The sequence below is a fragment of the Microplitis mediator genome, chromosome 4, assembly GCF_029852145.1.
Source record: "Microplitis mediator isolate UGA2020A chromosome 4, iyMicMedi2.1, whole genome shotgun sequence".
Taxonomy (NCBI): Eukaryota; Metazoa; Arthropoda; class Insecta; order Hymenoptera; family Braconidae; genus Microplitis; species Microplitis mediator.
This window is the reverse complement of record NC_079972.1, coordinates 4,828,817-4,849,578: the sequence shown is the minus strand read 5'-3', so window position 1 is coordinate 4,849,578 and position 20,762 is coordinate 4,828,817. Positions and strand designations below refer to the sequence as shown.

The following is a 20,762-nucleotide window of genomic DNA, read 5'->3' as shown; positions in this document are numbered from 1 at the left end:
TTATTTCTAATAATAATTATCTGTAAAAAGTGTAAATAAATCTAGAATTTTTTTTTTATTAATTCTGGTGTAGTTTTTAATTGTTTAAAACCTCACGCCTAAACCAGATCCATTCTGTTTCATTCGCTCACTCTACATTTTGGTCCTTCGAGCCGGATTTGGCGTGTTTAAACAATTAAAAATTATTATTAAAAAAAAAAAAACCTTAAAATTTTGTGAGAAAAAGTGCGTGGTCAGTTTTTTGTGCAGTGAAAATCGCTAAGTGCCGTGGGCATTGCTGAGCACTGCTAGAGTGCTGCCCGTGGTGATCAAATTTACACACCGGTGTAAAAAAGACATTTAGTTTTTTCCGATCGAAAACTTAGCGTCGGTTTCACTTGTCGCGTCCATTTTGTGTGCAACGTTGAAACAAGATGGCCGCCGAAGCTCAAGTCGCTCTACAAATGAACTGCATCGATACGATGCGTAATATGTCCAACCGCTTGACCAACGCCATTCTCGCTACCCAAGGTACACCCGCTATGACGCTGAACTTGCTTTCTTGAATGATTTGTGGACTCGCTTCAACACAACTCATGAGAGAATTTTTGATGATATCCCAGAGATCGTCGAAAATGAATACCATACAGGTAACGCTTTTGGTACCGCTAGTCAAGTGTACACTGAGCTCCTGGTGAGACTCAGCGCTGCGAAACCCGCTCCAGAACCTGCTCATGATGCCCATGCAGTCAATCATGCTCAAACTGCATATTTTGGAGGCGCGCATAAAACCAATTTGCCGCAAATCAAATTACCCACGTTCCAAGGCAATTATGACGAATGGGACTCGTTCAAGGACCTGTTTACATCGCTAGTGATACATGAAGATTCGCTAACTGGCTCACAAAAAATGCACTACTTGAAAACCCAGGTTAAAGGTGAGGCCGCTTCGTTAATCGCTAATATACAAGTTACTGATGACGCTTTCCAATCTGCTTGGGCATTGTTGAATACTCGCTACACTAACCCACGCAGTTTACTCGACATGCACGTCGATGATTTGCTGTACAGGCAACCGCTAGCTAGTCGCTCCGCTGCTGAACTGGATACTCTGTTACTCGCTAACAAGAAGTCGCTGGACGCTATCGCTGCTTTGGGAGTACCGATCAACGACTCAGATCCATTCCTGATTCGCTTAACGGTTCTCACATTGATGAGGAGGTTGCCGCTAAATCGGTTCAGGAACCTACTGTATCGACACAAGGTAACAAATAGCTCCAATTTTGGTAACTTTTGTTTTGAATTCGCTAACCTAGTTTGCTTTCAGCTCATTCGCTCATTATATTACTCGCTACCGCGATTGTTAAGTTGAATTTGCTAACAGGAAGTACATGTACTGCCCGTGTACTGATTGATCAAGGATCGGAGTTATCCTTTGTGACGCATTCGCTAATTAAGAAGCTGGATATACCGCTAAATGAGGCAGCTGTACCATTACGAGGGATTGGTAATGTGTCAGCTAGACATTCACTTGGGTGAGCTCTTCAAGAGCTCGAAGAGCTCGAAAATGTATTCACAACAATGTTTTCGAGCTCAAGGACCTAGAAAACAGCGGGAAGTTTTGAGGATGGCCCGCAGGGTCAACCAATAGACAGATTTTTTAATTATGGATTTGTAAATTTTTTACAATTTTGAATCAAAAAATAATATTCAACATGAAAATATTCATTAGAAACAGTATTAATTCCGAAATAAATTTGTTACATTTTAAACTCCTGTGTAAAATTTTTTCTACCAACGAATGGTTTTTTTGTTTTATATTATATAAATTTTACAATTTTTGATCACACAAAAATTAATAAGAACTAAAAATAATAATTGCCACAACAGAATAACGAAATTTACAGATTTTGTCATGATACTTATATTTACTTCAATTTTTGTTATTATTTACTGGGTATAAATTCTTGAACATTGATTCAATTGAAAATTCTAAAGCTATAGCATAATAAAAATTCTTAAAATTTTAAAAGTGTTAGATTGATCAGTTGATAAGTTTCATTATATGATCAGTAGAAATTCTACTTTATCAGTAATGCAAAATTTCTCGTGCCAGCATAATAAAATTTGTGAAATTTAAACTGATATTTACTCAGTTGAGGAACAACACTTCTAGAAAATCATTAAAGTTTAAAAAATTAATAACAGTCTTTACACCCATTTAATAAAATTTCATTGAAATACAGCTATTTATAATTTCTTCACAATAATTTTTGTTTGTCTTTGAGTAATTTTTACAACGGTGTTTAAAAAAAATAATCTTTCGTTCTGAATGTTCGAATTTATTGGGTTATTTCTCTGATCAGTACTCCGCGGGAATTCATTCAAGAAGCATCTATTTTATTTAGCGAGTATTTATTATTCAGTTGAGTTTTATGGGGTTGTGTGATTGTGAAAATCTTTATTTTTATTGATTTTAATATTATTATGCTTATGAGATTTGTTTCCATAATTATTTTTATGTTTGATAATAAATTACACACTTACGAATAAGAATACATTATATTTGTTTTTGTTTTAATAAAATAAAAAACTATTTGATGTATCATTGTATTTAATAATTGTAAACCGCATGGATTTTAATTTTATGGAAAATTAGATGTATTTTTATTTATTTTATATCATCCTTATAAATGTTTATTAAGTTAGATGAGTAGTTATAAGACTTTTTGTAAAATTTATCATATTAATATAATAAGTTTAACGAGACTTTTCTTTGCTACACTGCAAATCCAAGTGTTTTGTTTTAAAACACTTTAAGCGTTTAATTTTAACACACATAAAGTGTTTTAGATAATAAGGCACTTAAAGTGTTTAGGCATCAATACACACTTTAAGTGTTTTGTGTCATTAATTAATAATATAAATATTTTTGAAATAAAAATAATAATTTTTCCATTGAAGTACAATCAATGAAATTTTTATAATAATATTTCTAATATTAAAAATAATAGTTGCCTTTGAATAAAAGTCGTTATTGATTGTTGTCATATCCTGGAATGATATTCTTATTATCGAAAGATTCAGATAATTATTGCATCACACATTCAGCATAAAAGTAGAAATGGAATTTAGTATAAATTAAAAATATATTCGTATTTTTGTCCAAAAAAAAGCTCTAAAAAGTGTTTACACTTGAAAAAAATTAGAAACCATAAAAGTAACTTTAAAATAACTGGTTATTTATTGAGTTATAAAAATCATTCAGAATCTGAAAATATACAGTATAATACAAATAATTAATTACAATAAAATAATAAAAGAACTAGAAAAAGATCGTCAACACATTTAAAAAAAATTATTTAAAATTCGAAACATTAAATAAATAAATATTTATTTTCTTCCATTAAGTGTAACATAAATTTTATAATATTGTTCGAATGTCATTTTTAAATTATGTCCATATTACTGCCATAGCATCTTCCAATTGTGACAGTCCTTACAAATTTCCGCATTTGTTTTATCCATCTTAAGAACTGGAATAGAAATTGAATAGTACCATTAATACCCGATAAAAAAAGATTTTGTCTAATCATATATGATCATGCATAATTGTCTATATATGATCAGATCCAAAAATTGGCCAGGTCTGATCATACATAACTTGATCTGTTTATACATGATCATATATGATTATATATAATCATGCATGAACGAATATAGAATCATTTTTAGAATCTCATTTAGAATATCTGTAAATTATTAATTAAGTAGTTTAATTAGGATTTATTGTCTTCATCAATATCAATGTCGGTTAAAATTAAATAAAAAAAAAAAAAAATTATTAACCATCGACAATTATTTTACTACGAGGTCACCCATCCAATTAATGTCCCACGCCGATGCTGCTTAACTTTGGTTATTGATGGTTTGTAGTCTGATCCTCTAGTCGGTTATACACTTACAACTAAGAAACGTTTATGGCATTACTTAACTCAAATAATCAAATTGATACTTTATACTTTTAAATTGCCGCCGAAACCTTTGAACATTTCTTAAGTATTGGGGATTTAAGTTTGATTGATAGTTGACAGAATAAAGATTTAATAACATTGATATTAAAAAATTGTCATATTATTTAATATATATATACCCTTATTAAAAGAAACGATTGAAACGATTAGAAAAAAAAAATTTTAAATACTTTTTAATGCTTTTGAATACTTTGAAAACTTTTGAATTGCCCTTCTTATAAGCATTTAACATTGCAAATCGTTTCGAATCGTTTCATTTAATATTTATAGGTTTCGTATCAATGAAATCTGATCAGATTTAATCATACATAGACATATATAACTACATATAGGTTTATATCAGATATCAGTCACGTCTGATCAGATCTAATTATATATAGGCCTATATCTAATTATATATGGGTTTGTATCAATCATGTCTGATCAGATCTAATCATGTATAGACTTATATATGATCATATATGGGGTTATAACAGCTAGGTATGATTATATCTAATTATATATAGACTTATAGATGATCAGATCTGATCATATATAGACTCATATATGGTTATATATGGAGTTACAATAGCCAGGTATGATTATATCTAATTATATATAGACTCATATATGATCAGACCTGATCATATATAGACGTACATGATTATATATGGGGTCATAATAGCCAGGTATGATCAGATCTAACTATATATGGACTTATATATAAATAGATCTGATCATATATAGACTTATGTATGATTATATATGGGGTCATAACAGCCAGGTATGATCATATCTAATTATACATAGACTTATATATAATCAGATCTGATCAGATCTAATTATATATAGACTTATATATAATCAGATCTGATCATATATAGACTTATATATGGGCTTATAACAGCCAGGTATGATCAGATCTAATTATGTATGGGGTCATATATAATTATATATAATTATATATGATTAGACAAAATCTTTTTTCATCGGGTAGTCATAAAATCTACAATAACAGAATCTTAGGTTGATGAGCAAATTTTATTGTAGAGAAATTAATATTAAAAATTAATAATTTAATTAAATATTTCATTTTCAATATTATTTAATATTTAATTATTTATAAAAAATATTAAATTTAGAGAATAATCAATATATATTATATATGTACTTTATACAAAATATTATTAGATTATTAATTTTAAATATTTATTATTTTAATTCAATATTCGATTGTAATTTTTATCACAAATTTTGTGTTAAATTTATTGATTTATTTTTTTAATATTCATTTATTTATTTTTTTTTTTTTAATTGTACAACGTTACGTTTTTTACAGGTTATATCCTACGTACATTTGAATATATTTTAATAGTTTTTATATTTATTTTTTAAATATTGAATAATCAATAATAAATATTTTAAATTAATAATTTAATAATATTTAGTAGAAATTAGATTACATAATAATATAATAATTTATATCAATAAATAATACATACGGATAGTTAACCTCAATTATATTGGAACACTTAAAAAAGTATATAAGCACAATTTTCTTCACTAATATTTACAAATAAGTAGTAAATAATATTTATCAAAATGTTCAATTTAAATCACTATAGTGATTCAGTATACTGAATAAAATTATTAAGCACCTATACAATTCGCACTTTTAAAACACGTGTTGTGTATGTAGCAACTTCAACATTTTGTTTTCGTGTAAACCCTGTGCGCGCGCATTGTAAAGATGCGGATCATACATTAACATATATGATAGTACATTTAGTAACGTATGGCCTAAGATTGAAATGAAAATAACTAGAAAACAATGCGGAATTCGAATAAACTTTATTTAAACTAATTTGTAGGAAATAAAATTGTCCATAAAAAAGATCCTATAACATTTTTTGATAAGTCTGATAGTTTTGCTGGAAAAGTAAAAAGATCTGAAAATTTATTATAGATTTGACTTCCAGCTCCGATAATTTTCGAATGGATGGATTTATCAAAAAACGATAAAAGACCTTTTTTGTAGAGCGTTAAATTCTCTACAACAACATGCAATGGACTTATTCATATGACGTGCGAATGCCGAGCTAGAAAAATAAAAAAACAAAAAAATTTTTTCCCATGTTATTAAAATAGGAAATGGAGAATTGTAAATAGGCACCTCTTAATATTAATATTAAGAGCTCAAATTTTAATAGAAGTTTTTTTCATTTTTTTCATCATCTCAAACAATATTTTTACTGTAACTAAAGAAAAAAAATAATCACTTTTTTTGGCCCACCCTAATGAACAGACATGATCATATCTAAGCATATTTTCCCAGGCTATTTTTTTCGATTCATCATATGTTTATTTTAAAATATTATTCCTTATTAATTACAGAAAGAATGTCATCAGAGAAAATACGCTGATACACAGAAACTTAACTTTGAAGATATAAAAAATGTATTAGTTCAAGAATATCTCTATCGTCGTTTAAAATTAAAAATCTAACATTTATTTCAATAATAAATTATGATCGTTTAGAATTCATTAGATGATATGAACCGAGTTCAATCAATTGTAAAATTTTATTTTGAATACAAAAAAATACGTTTTGATACATCTATATCGTAATGCATAAATATATTTGAAAATTATTACACTTTTATATTTTGAAATTGTTATTTGTATCATTTGTCGATTGACAAAATTGATAGAATTTTTTTAAACTGTTTAAGAAATTTAAGCGTTTTATAATATACATGTTTTTTAGATTAAACGTTTTTTCTGAAAAAGTGTTTAAATCCGGAATATCTGTTTTAATTTAAAACACTCGATGTTTTTTTAAACGTTTAATGTAACAGTAAGCGCTTTATAATAAAACACATAGAAGTGTTTTTTTCTTTAAACGGATAAAACGTTTTCGGATTAAACACTTAAGTGTGTTACGCGAACCTTTAAAACACTTGTAATGATTTATGCGATTGTTTAAACGTTTATACCGTTTTACTTCTAAGCGCTTAAGTTGCAGAAAACACTAACGTGTTTTATTTTAACACATTAAGTGAAACACTTGGATTTGCAGTGTATCCGTCAGAAGTTCGGAATTTCTATGTGGTTTTAAATCTTCATAAGGCTCAAAGAAATTATTTTATACTTTTTAGTCCGTTTTAAAAACGTGGAATATTAAAAAATTTTTTCATCTTTCAATAATTATTTTCTGCTTTTTAGTATTGTGTGTGTAAAATTTTGAAATCGAATTTAAACACCTGGATAAGATAATAACAGAGACACGTGACGAATTTTAGGTTTATTTTAGTTTCTTTCAACTTAATCATGTCTGAAATAGGAAATCGCTATATCTACCTACCAAAAAAAAGCCAAACTCATTTCTAAAAAGATTTATACTTAAAAATATTTAAATAAATCAAAGCTAGAGTCTCTTTATCTGTCACCCAGTTGTGAGATATATTCAAAAATATAACTCATCCAGAAGTAAGTTTTAAAATGATGATGAAAATTTGTACAAAACAGATGAACAAATGAATATGAGGTTTATATTCTATTTTTATTCATTTGTTTTTGTTATTTTCATATTTCTTTACCTCTTGTACTCCTTCTCCTGCTCTTATTTTTTGGTTTTTTTTTAATTTTCTTGCATTGTCATCTAATTCTGAGCTATGTCCCAAATTTCAAGCCTAACTTATCGGGAAGATAGTTTAAAAACAATTACGAAATTCTACCCGAACAAACATACATAAAAGCGAAGTAATAAAAACCTGGTAAAAAAGGCCATTTGGCAGCAGAAATGGACGTAGATTTTTCATTATTTGATTATTCCCAACTTTCAAATACAAATTAATGACAAAATAAAATTTTTTTTTGACATTCTCCAAAATTCTCAAGGCTATAGAACAAAAAAAAATGGTCAAAATTCTAAGTTAAATGCCAAAAATTGAAGCTAACTGAAAAATCGAACAAAATGTTGAATGATAAGCTAATTGTTTGGTAAAAAATTGTACAGGGTTGAATTGTTATTAATTAAAATGTAGTATTTGTTAAGAATACTTATGGACATTTATCTAATAATGAACGAACATACCAGAAAATCTTGATAATGTATGATAAAAAAATCGTCTATCGGTTAACCCTGCGGGCCAGCCCCAAAACTTCCCGCTGTTTTCGAGCTCTTCGAGCTCGAAAATACTTTTGTATCCCATTGTTTTCGTAAAATACCGTTTTTAGCATATCTTTCTCCCACGATATCTCGCGAACGAATTGATCGATTTTGATGGTTGAGGCAGCAATCGACGTGTTTTATTGAGTTCTAGAGCTGATTAGATTTTGAAGTCGATCGTTCGAGTCGTATTTGAGAAATCAATAAAAAACTAAAAAAAAAAAAAATATTTTTCCGTAATTCGCCAATATTTTCGAGTCTACTTGATCAAATGATCTGAAATTTTTAGAAAAGTTGATGGCCAACAAGCTCATTCGATTGCCGCCTTAACCATCCAAATCAGTTCATTAGTTGAAAAGTTATAGACCGGTCACACGTATACATACACACATACATACATACAGACACTTGGACATCATTCTAAAAATAGTCAGAATAGCTTCCTAGGACCTCAAAACGTCGACATCTGATGTAATTTCGATTTTCGCTAATCGGGGTGAAAACAATAACTTCCCAATTTTTCGAAAATCGTTGATTTTCTTAGCGGGAAGTTAAAAAACATAGCATCAAATATAGTTATTGTTATATGTGAAATAGCTACATTATAGTTACCAGAACATTATTATCATAATTAATATTATTCTTGTTATGATTGCAATATCATATTAATTATACACTGTTAATGAAACAAAATTAAACATACCAACTTGAATTGAGGAGTTAGGATTTTATAAGTGTTACACAGGAATAATATTAATCCAAGCAGTTTCATGAATTTACCATTAAAAAATAGAAGAACTAATTAAATCGCAAAATTTAATGAGTGGTAAAATAAGTAATTGCATCAGTCTAGACACATATATAGGCATGTAAATTAAAGCTGATTATCGAAATTCGATAAGTTGTCACATTCAAAAAAGATTGGCGAAAGAATAAGTAAAAATATGAATTTTTGACATGTAGAAATTTATTACCTTAGTTTTATAATTAATTTATAGTTGATTTTGCGATTAGAATGTGCAACCAATTCAGCAAATTAATCAATTAATTTTGCTTCTGAATATAATTTCCACACGTGACTAGAATCAAAAGTTATAAGTTGACTAGAAAATTCAGCCAGTGAATTGGCATCACACGGGCCTGAATTTACGGACGGAAATCGAGTAATTTGTGACTAAATTAATTGTATAATTCGGCCAACGGAATAAATTCCGACCTGAATTAATGTATGACGCGATGAGGAAATTAATTTATAGCGGCCGATGGGCCTGGAATAAATTAAAAGTTTAATACTGAATTTAATTGAATTATTTACTACGTGATTTTACACGCGGGAAATTATTTTATTCCAGCCGATAGGCCTGGAATAAATATTTCAGACTAGCGGACAAAAATGGCGGCGAAGAAACGCGATAGAATTTTCAGACACTGAAACCTCAACGCGTGGTTAAAACGGCCGATAGGCCTGATACTACCAAATTATTTACGCGAGACCAAAGGAAAACTATTAAGTAACCAATTATAATTAATTCAGCCAATTAAGTAAATTAATTATAGGCCTTAATAAATTATAATTTACCTTGATTTTCTTTTAGCAGCAACCAGATGAAGAGTTGTAGCTGGTGTTCGGTTTTCTTTTCCCGGTTGTAGTTGTCCAGTTTTTGGCTGGTAATTTGCTCGTTCTCTTGTGTGTAATTCTCTCGCTCTCTCGATAGTTACCCACAATGATTTTATATATTAATAGTAACCTGTCAAGAATCAATACGCATTAGAATATGTTAACTAATATAGATATCGGCCTGAGGTGGCCTGATAATAAAAATTAATATAAAATGAATCGCCTCGTTCTACGTGAAGTGGAAATGGACTTATATATTTACCTCAGTATTAAAATGCGTCTGGTCACTTTAGTCGTCCGACTAGCTCTCATCGAGTCCACGTTCTGCAGTCCTAGATATCTTGTTCCACTCGGACATCTTTGGTTCACTCCCGGAAACTTATCCCTACTCGTAAATTAGACTAATGGGAGTGGCTGATGTTCGGGTCTTAGTGATCCATGCGACGCCCGGTGACTAGTCGCATTGTTACGTCTAACATGCAATACAGTCTCTTATTTTGAGTCAAGACACTTAAGTCCTTTACTCAGGCGACGGAGACCTCATCGTTACCGCAATGCTCTTGTACAAGAATAAGATGCGAACCGTGCCAGCTTCTAATTTTTATGAGCTCCTGATGGCTTCTCCTCCTGTGGTTTTATTCTGCACGTGCGGTAGCCAAGGTTAAAGATCAAGGCGAGAAGAAAAAAAACGAAAAACATATAATTAATATTTAAATTATATCTTCTAATTTTTCAGTTTTTGGTTTATTCTTTTCATAATAAATATTTTTTATATGGATATAAGTTTTTTAGGGCTCATTATTTCTCTTAAAGGTACATGAAGGTTGAATTTCGCGAAGTAATATCGTGCTTAACTACTGATCACGAGTGGAAGCAAATAAGAAAAGAATTTAATAAGAAAAATTATTAATATCTGAATTATACCTTTCAATTATTAGGTAGCTCATTTATATAAAAAATTTCTATTACGCGGGCAAGTTATCTGAAAAGTTCAGTATTCCCTTGGAAGATTAATAATTATGCAATTATAGTGTAAGAAGGTTCTGAAAGCGATCACCTTAGTTGGTCAAATATAGTCTTGCCCTTGACGACATACGTCATCTCAGCTTAACCTCCAAGTTGGCGATTGGAGGGGGCGCTATCTGAGGGGTACCGCTCAGCACCAGGATATAATATTCTTTTGTACTTTTTTTAATTTTTAGCCTGTAAATGAAACATTTAAAGAGATGAGATAACTTTTTTTTGAATAAGAATATCCAGATAAGGTCCTGATCAGGAACTCGTCAGGATATTCTTATTCATAGAAAAGTTATTTGCCATCGGGCCAACCTGACAAGGTCCTGATCAGGACCTCGTCAAGGCGATAATTTCTTCTGCGCTATGACATCATATGACGGATGATGAAATATAGAAGACAGGGAACATGGTATTGGGTCTCTATAAACTTGTCGTAACATTTCTATGCAAGACCCTTCTACTAGAGTAGCCTTTAGCGGCGGCGGTTATTTTAAATATCATTTCTGTCACTTAGGCCTTATTACCCGACAGGCCTAATTACCCGCGGGTACCTTATCTAATAATTTCTGAGTCAATATCATGCCGTGCAGGTGTGGGACTCATAATGTTTCGGGAAATAATTTAGATACGATCAAATAACGTAAGATTATTCGAAAAAACTGATTTTATGTTAATTTATAAAATCTTGTCAAGTATATTGTAACAGAGTAAAATATAAATTCCTGAATATTTGAATATTTTGAATTTGAATTTATTTACTGTCAAGAACCGGTCATTGAACCCGTACATTTTAAGTTAGTGATGCGACTAGTCACCGGGCGTCGCATGGATCACTGAGACCCGAACATCAGCCACTCCCATTAGTCTAATTTACGAGTAGGGATAAGTTTCCGGGAGTGAACCAAAGATGTCCGAGTGGAACAAGATATCTAGGACTGCAGAACGTGGACTCGATGAGAGTTAGTCGGACGACTAAAGTGACCAGACGCATTTTAATACTGAGGTAAATATATAAGTCCATTTCCACTTCACGTAGAACGAGGCGATTCATTTTATATTAATTTTTATTATCAGGCCACCTCAGGCCGATATCTATATTAGTTAACATATTCTAATGCGTATTGATTCTTGACAGGTTACTATTAATATATAAAATCATTGTGGGTGACTATCGAGAGAGCGAGAGAATTACACACAAGAGAACGAGCAAATTACCGGCCAAAAACCGGACAACTACAACCGGGAAAAGAAAACCGAACACCAGCTACAACTCTTCATCTGGTTGCTGCTAAAAGAAAATCGAGGTAAATTATAATTTATTAAGGCCTATAATTAATTTACTTAATTGGCTGAATTAATTATAATTGGTTACTTAATAGTTTTCCTTTGGTCTCGCGTAAATAATTTGGTAGTATCAGGCCTATCGGCCGTTTTAACCACGCGTTGAGGTTTCAGTGTCTGAAAATTCTATCGCGTCTCTTCGCCGCCATTTTTGTCCGCTACTCTGAAATATTTATTCCAGGCCTATCGGCTGGAATAAAATAATTTCCCGCGTATAAAATCACGTAGTAAATAATTCAATTAAATTCAGTATTAAACTTTTAATTTATTCCAGGCCCATCGGCCGCTATAAATTAATTTCCTCATCGCGTCATACATTAATTCAGGTCGGAATTTATTCCGTTGGCCGAATTATACAATTAATTTAGTCACAAATTACTCGATTTCCGTCCGTAAATTTAGGCCCGTGTGATACCAATTCACTGGCTGAATTTTCTAGTCAACTTATAACTTTTGATTCTAGTCACGTGTGGAAATTATATTCAGAAGCAAAATTTATTGATTAATTCGCCGAATTGGTTGCACATTCTAGTCACAAAATTAATTGTAAATTAATTATAGAACTAAGTTAATAAATTTCTAATCAAGTTAAAGCTAAAACTGATGCCAAGAATCGTGGTCGGAAAAATTATTGATAGAGTTCGGTAAGCGTCACGCTGCTTATGACTGTAACGATACGGATTATTTTATCATGAAAATGTTTTAATTTATAATAATAGTGAAATAATTAATTAGGAAAAATTCATGAGCAAAAATTTAATTAATAAATAAAACTCAATAAATTAAATTATAAAAATAAATTAGTTAATGTATTCAACATCAAGAAAATAGAGCATTGAAAATTAAAGTGATGGAAATTGTGGTAATGAATGCATTAAAAGTACAAAGCAAAGAAAAGAGTTAGGTAACTTTTAAATTCAATGTTACGTCAAATAACTGTGTCTGTGATTTAGGTCCGGTAGACGAACTAAGTAAGGTTTAAGATTATGTACAGAGGACACTAAAATTAAGAAATTCCGGGTAACGCCCAGAGGATGGTATTTTAAGGAAAATTGGTTAACGTCCGGGCAAGTCAATAATTTTATACGTTTGTGGGAGCGTCCGAGGGACGATATTTTATAAAGAAAATTTTGAAAGGAATTAGTTTGTCATGAGGAATTAGTTTGTCATAAGGATATAATTTTCCATAAGGAGTTAGTCTGTCATAAGTATTAGATGGTCAGAAGTAAAATAAATAAAAGGAAATGAAGCAAGGTGCTTATATTGAAATAAAATAAAATCAACTTTTTATATATTATTTCAGCCTACTCAATTATTTCTCTCTTCTCTTACAATATCTTTATGAACGACCCTGGTTTCATTCAATTAATTTTACACCATCCGGTTCTGGGAGGCCGAGAGTCCATCTTCCAGTAAAGCTCTTACATTTGACTATAATACCAAGGTGCGACCAAATTTGACAAAGACAAACCCTCTGTTATAATATAAAATTTTTTAATTTACCGCATTCATAAATGTTACATACAAACTTTTTTTAAATTCTTGGAAATAGACCAACTAAGGGAATTTCGAAGTTTCAATAATGAATTAAGTTATGAAAAAGGCCATTCGGCAGCCGAATTGGAAGTAGATTTCTCATTATTTGATTATTAACACCTTCAAATAAAAGTGAATAACGAAAAAAAATTTTTCTCACATTTTTAAAAATTCTCAAGATAATAAATAAAAAAAAATCAACAAATTTCAAGTTTAATACCAAAAATTGAAGCTAACTGAATGAGCTTCAGAAGAATTTTTGATGAAAATGCACTATATGTTTTGATTTAAAGTTATTCAAAGATACCTATGCATACATTAAAACTATCGGACCAATGGTATTTCGGATCCTATTCGAAGAATTATGATAGATTATGGTTTCATTCCTTGAAAATTCTACCATAAGGACAAAAGCAATAGTTTGCTCACAATGAATTCTACTAATATAATAATCTAAGATTAAAATTCAATTGTGATATATCGAAGTGTCGTACTTGAAATTAGTACTACTATTTGAAATAAAAAGCCTATTAGAATATCAAACGTCCAGTAGATATAAAGAATATTATCATAAGAACGAATGTTTATCTTGTTATTGATATATCGTATTATTTATACACTGTCGATAAAACAAAATTGTATATACCTACTGAGTTGAGATATTTGGATTTTATAAGTGCCACACTGCAATGATACAAATTTAATTAGCTTCATGAATTAACTAAAACGTAGAACTAATGCAATAGCAAAATTTTATTTAATGAATGGTAAGATAAGTAATTTCATTGGTCTCGGTACATATATAGGCATGAAAATTGAAACTTATTTGAAGAGCTTCCAGATGAATTTTAAAGAAAGTTGATAATTTACCACATTGAAAAGATAGTAAAGAAAGAATAAGTAAAAATATGAATTTTTGACATTTTGAAAATCTGAAATGCCATAACTTCTAAACTAATCAACTGATTGAGCTCATTTCCGAACTCGATCAAGGTAGTCACCCACAAAATACGTATATCAAGTTTTAAGGTGATCGGTTCGAAATTATGACTATAGTCAAAGTAAAAACCTGCATAAAATTAGTTTTTATAATATTTTGTAAATATTCAAAATCATTTATCTGTTAGAAAAAATAGTTAAATCAATGAGCTGTATGGTAAAAATTTAAAGCAATCGAACGAGCTTTCACATAGAATAAACAAAAAGAAGTTATCTCTTTCTGTTCAAAAGTGACATCCAGTTAAATCAGTAAACAAATTTTTTTTTGAAAATTTTACAAAATTTCAATCAACCGTAACTTCTAAACTGTACATATAAATACTTATATAAACTTTTGAACCAAATGTATTTCCTGATTTAGCCCGTCGAGCTGAGTTTAGAGATAGCAAAAGTTTTCGAAAATTCCATCATTGGGTCAAATACAATAGTTAGATATTAATGAAATCTACTAAAAACTGAAATATTAAATTTAAAAAATCTAAAAATCACCTGAACCAGGTCTGGCAATCAGGCTTGGCCCGAAATTATCATTCCAGACTTCTACTAAGGTTGGTCCAAGACTGGCTTACGAGCTTGGCTTCGGGTTCTACAGAGTTGGCACGACGTACTTTCCTCTCTGGGCCTCTTTCGTTTATTTCTATTTAATTTTTTTCGTCAAATGTTGACATAGACATTGACAGGATAGTAGCAAAATAAAATATTAAAACTGAGATAGAAACTGTCGATAACATCGAGCAGAGTATTTTGTGACGAGGCAGCTAGAGGTCCGACTGCTCAAATCGGTCACGCCATTTTAGGGAGCCTCTAAGTTTACACACTACCCTTATCAACACATATTCGCTACCCGGTTTACCGAGACTCCGAAAGAGGCCCATGGGTCAGTGTGCCAAATATCATAGACGGCAGTTCAGACGAGGTCACGTGGATGACCCCTCTTAGGACCTAAGGATATATAAGGGCGAGCATTTGGCGATTGTGACACTAAGTGACTTGATTCTCACTTAGTACACACTCAGCTGGGAGGTGTAGAGAAGGGCTGAGGACGCCTAGCGAGGTCCTTACTTTATACTCTCCAGCTCACCAAGTACAAATCTCTACTGTACTCTTTGTACTAGTCAAGTCTAGTCAGCTTATCGTAAAGACGAGTCCGTTATTTTATTGTAAAGTCTATTAATTTATTGAAAAAGTCCAGTCAGTTTATTTGTTATAAAAATCTAGTCAGCTAATAAATTGTGTTTCGAATCTGTGTATAAAAATCAGTGCCACAATGTCGAGTCGTCGCCAATAGTCTTCTCAAAGGGTCAATCAAGTCTTTTGCAGTCCACGTCCAGAATGCCCTACGTTATTTGAAGATCATCGATGGAAGTCTACATGCAGTAAATTACAAGTTTGCCAAACGCGGAGTTGTTTATATTTAGGTTTTTGTTGCATTTTGCTTTTTTTTTGATTCGTCTGACATTATGAATCTCAAAATTTCAATTATAACTTGTTGATAGGAAGTAACCAAGATAAATTAGATGAGCTATATAATTATATTACAAGAAGTCAGAACGAACAAATTATTTAATTCGGTCATTAATATTACTCATGAGATTAGACCCAGGATATTCTTTTACATATTGATTATAATAATTCGTTTGATATACATTTTAATGTACATATTCAGTAGATCACGTTTGTAAATAATCAGAACATTAATTAAATTAATAAAATAATATTATAATAAAAGAATTATATCATAAAATAAATTAATTACATCATTTCCCCTATCTTGTAATCAAGCTGCATACTCAGTGGTACTAGGTATTTCATGTAATGTATGTAAATTAAAGATAAACAAATTTTTCATTTCATTACTTATTCAAAAGCCGCCCATTGGCAACTAGTCGCCTTCAAGAAAATGTTGGTCACCGACCAGTGACAAAAGTAGCCTAAATGGTGATAAGTTGCCCTATCTAGCAACCCTGCTCTGAAAACCGTTTTGAAAAAAAGACGTAAACGCATGGTTTAGGAACAGTTTTTCGATACATCGCATAGTTTGAGGACAACTAAATAATCTAAAGACTTTAGAAAAATGGCTTTAACGCATAGTTTGGGGACCTTTTCCAATATATAGCACGGTTCAAGGACATTTTACTTGTATATCACATAGCTCGGATACAGCATAATACTCTAAAGACGGTTCTGAAAAAAAAAAAATCTTTCGCATAGTTAAGGTACATTTTCCCGATACATCGCATAGTTTGGGGACATTTTCCCTATGTATCGTATTGTTCGGAAACGGTTTAATACTCTGAAAACCGTTTTGTAAAAAAAGACTTAAACACATGGTTTGTGGAAATTTTTTCGATATATCGCATACTTTGAGGACAGTTCAATATTCAAAAGACCGTTGTGTTCAAAATGGCTTTCAAGCATAGTTTGGGGACATTTTTTCGATGTATCGCATACTTTGGAGACGATTTCCTTATGTATCGTACCGCTCAAGGACAGCTTATTACTCTGAAGACCGTAAATCAGAATTGCTTTAACGCAAAGTTAAGAGACCTCTTCACCATGTATCGCATAATTTGGTGATATTTTCCCTACATAGCGTATCTTAAGAGGACAGCTTCATAATCTAAGGACCGTTCTGCAAAAATAGCCTGTAACGCATAGTTCTCGGACGTTTTTCTGATATATCGCATAGTTTGGGGATATTTTCCAATAGATAGCACGGTTTAAGGACATTTAACCTGTATACCATAGAGCTCGGAAACAGCATAATACTCTAAAGACGGTTCTGAAAAAAAAAAAATCTTTCGCATAGTTAAGGTACATTTTCCCGATACATCGCATAGTTTGAGGACATTTTCCCTATATATCGTATTGTTCGGAAACAGTTTAATACTCTGGAAACCGTTTTGTAGAAAAAGACTTAAACGCATAGTTTGTGGACATTTTTTCGAAACATCGCATACTTCGAGGACAATTTAATAATTAAAAGACCGGTGTGTACAAAATGGCTTTCAAGCATAGTTTGGGGACATTTTCTCGATGTATCACACACTTTGGGGACGATTTCCTTATGTATCGTATCACTCAAGGACAGCTTATTACACTGAAGACCGTGAATCAAAATTGCTTTAACGCAAAGTTAAGGGACCTTTTCCCGATATATCGCATAGTTTGGGGACATTTTCTCTATATAGCATATAGTTCAGGACAGCTTAATACTCTGAAAACTGTTCTGAAAAAAAAGACTTCAACGCATAGTCTGGGGATATTTCTTCGATATATCGCATAGTTTGTAGACAATCCAATATTTTGACGATCTTTTTGTAAACATGGCTGTAAAGCATAGTTTGAAGACTTTTCTCGATGTATCGCATAGTTAAGGGAGATTTTCCCAATGTATCATATCGCTCTAGGATAGCATATTAATTTGAAGACCGTCAATCGAGATTGCTTTAGAGCGTAGTCTGAGTACATTTTTTCGATATATTGCGTTGTTTAGGGACAATTGAAAAAATGTCCCTAAACTATGCGATATATCGTGAAAATGTCCCCAAACTATGCGTTCAAGTCATTGTTCTTGATCCCCGACCGATAATACGGACTTTTGTGCCGCGTTTCGCGCCAGAAACTACGACTTTTGTGGCGCAGTTGAATTACAGCACACTCTGGTGCACTACGTGTTTTTTCTGACTCAGTAAGATAATAGCCATATTTACAAGCACGCTGTATGCAATACCGGCAACTAACTTGTACTTCTCTACATAACTTCATTGTTTGTTACGTGATATTAAAATAACTAATATAGTTAAATGTTCTAAGCAATGATTATCACCGAAAAACAAGTATCACTATTGCGTGATGCTATAGTTATTGATTATTATATACGTCAATACGTACAAACTATTTAATAAAAATTTCATTATACTCGGCAATTATCAATTTATTCTCATTTATTTATTCATTTATGTTCTTTTTATTCTTAATTATTAGTGTCAGAATTTAGTTACAGTGCAATGACTTGTATTTTTTTAATGACATATTTGTTAAAACCCGCCCCGAGCAGCCCAACCTCGGCATAGCCTCGGCTCTGCAAAAGTCGGGCGCCCCCTCCCCCCCGTGTTTCGGTATTTTTGCATGGGGATAAAAAAAAATAGTACGGAATCCATGGCCGAAAAGTTGGATGCTCGGACGTAAGGAATATAGATGCCGATTATTCCATGCGCCAGACAATCCAACTTACTGGCCTACGGTAGTAATATACTATTTCTGAAGTCTTTAGATTATTTAATTGTCCTCAAACTATGCGATAGATCGAAAAAATGTCCCCAAACTATGCGTTTGAGTTTTTTTTTCCAAAATGCTCTCAGAGCATCAAACTGCCCCCGAACTATATTATATGAAGGGAAAATGTCCCCAAATTAAGTGATATATCGCGAAAATGTCCCTAATCTATGCGTTAAAGCAATTTCGATTGACGTCTATCAGAGTAACATATTGCTCTAGAAGGATATGGTCCATATAGAAAATGTCCCCAAACGATGTAATATATAGGGGAAAAGTCCCCAAACTATGCGTTAAAGTCTTTTTTAACATCCCGCAAAGATAATTTATAGATCAAATTGAACGGAATATAGTATAGTGCCGGATAGCTCAACTGGTAGAGCACTCGGCGCGATACCGAATTGGTCTGGGTTCGATTCCCAGTTCGGGCTATCTATATTTTTCTCAATTTATCTATAAATTGTCTTATTAAGAGGTTTGCATGTTTAGGTTTCCACTACATTAGGTAGATTTTTTTAAAAATCTAGGTATTGTATTTGTCCTCATGGTCGATTTTTCAAGGAATTTTGTCACAACCTATCATAATTAGTTGAGTAGAGTTCGAAAATACCATTCGTTGAAAAATTTATATATGTATGTATATATATATATATATATATATATATATATATATATATATATATATATATATTAGGGTGGCCCAAAAAAACCGACTATTTTTTTTTTTCGAGTCTCTAATGAAAATTGGTTGGTTTAAGATGTTTTAAGACACCTCTCCAAAAATCAGCTCGATAAAAAATTTTCAAGAGGTCGCTCACGAATTTTGAAAATATCAAAAATGATCGAAATTCGGATTTTTTGTTCTAAATTTCTTCTTTCTCGTGGCAGCTATAGTTTATATTTATGAAATCATAACTACCCTGAAAATTTCAGCCCAAAGTTAAAATATTTAAACGTCGCTCAAGAATTTTTAATGTTTCCGAGTACCGTCTCTTGGATGTTTTCGTAATAATAATAAAGCTTCTCAATTTTTTTACCATCAATTTGTATCATAATGAATAAAAATACAAACCGAGAAAGAGAAATAATAAGTTATTTGCATACTTTTTCATTTTTTAATTCAATTTGTAGGTTTTTTCGCTTTTTCAAAACTTACCAAATTTTATTGTTTAAGACTGTCCTGTATATTTTCGGTTATGCAAAAATTATATTTAAGTGAAATGACAATAATTTAGTTATAAAAACTAATTCAAACTATTAGTTTACATATTATCAGTTAATTTTCAAAATTCTTGAGCGAGGTTTAAATATTTAAATTTTGGGCTGAAATTCTCAGCGTAGTCATGATTTCACAAATATAAACTATTGCTGCCACGAGAAAAAAAAAAATTTAGAAATAAAAATCCGAATTTCGACTATTTTTGATATTTTCAAAATTCGTGAGCGACCTCTTAAAAATTTTGTATCGAGCTGATTTTTTGATAGGCTTCTTAAAACATCGTAAACCAACAAATTTTCATGCGAGATCGAAAAAAAAAAAAATAGTCGGTTTTTTTGGGCCACCCTAATATATATATACGCGTGTGCGTATACAGTGACACACGTGTAATTTTGTTGTGCTTTTACATTAGTTTTTTGGTGTATATAATTTGTTTTTATTAATAATTTGGATTTGCGCTATATTTAAAAAATTTTGTGATCATTTTGAAATATTCAGTTTTGATTGAAATTGCTAAATTATTAAGTTATTTTGTAAAATATCAACCTGAACTTTCAAGGTTATTTTAACCAACGGAATTTTTTTAGTTCC

The 20,762-nt window shown here is 31.2% G+C and overlaps 1 protein-coding gene and 1 long non-coding RNA gene across 3 annotated transcripts in view; both read right to left on the bottom strand.

Moving 5' to 3' along the window:
• The window catches only part of LOC130667147 (uncharacterized), a 42,570-nt gene extending 31,596 nt beyond the window's left edge, over positions 1-10,974 (bottom strand). The window contains exons 1-3 of the long non-coding RNA XR_008989809.1: positions 10,839-10,974; positions 10,044-10,421; positions 9,743-9,911 (exon numbers count right to left, since the gene is read on the bottom strand). This is a non-coding gene — a long non-coding RNA (uncharacterized LOC130667147). The remainder of the gene's footprint in view (positions 1-9,742; positions 9,912-10,043; positions 10,422-10,838) is intronic.
• Positions 1-20,762, bottom strand: part of LOC130667141 (cysteine-rich motor neuron 1 protein-like) — a 386,893-nt gene that overhangs the window by 162,604 nt on the left and 203,527 nt on the right. The gene's annotated exons all lie outside the window — the stretch shown is intronic.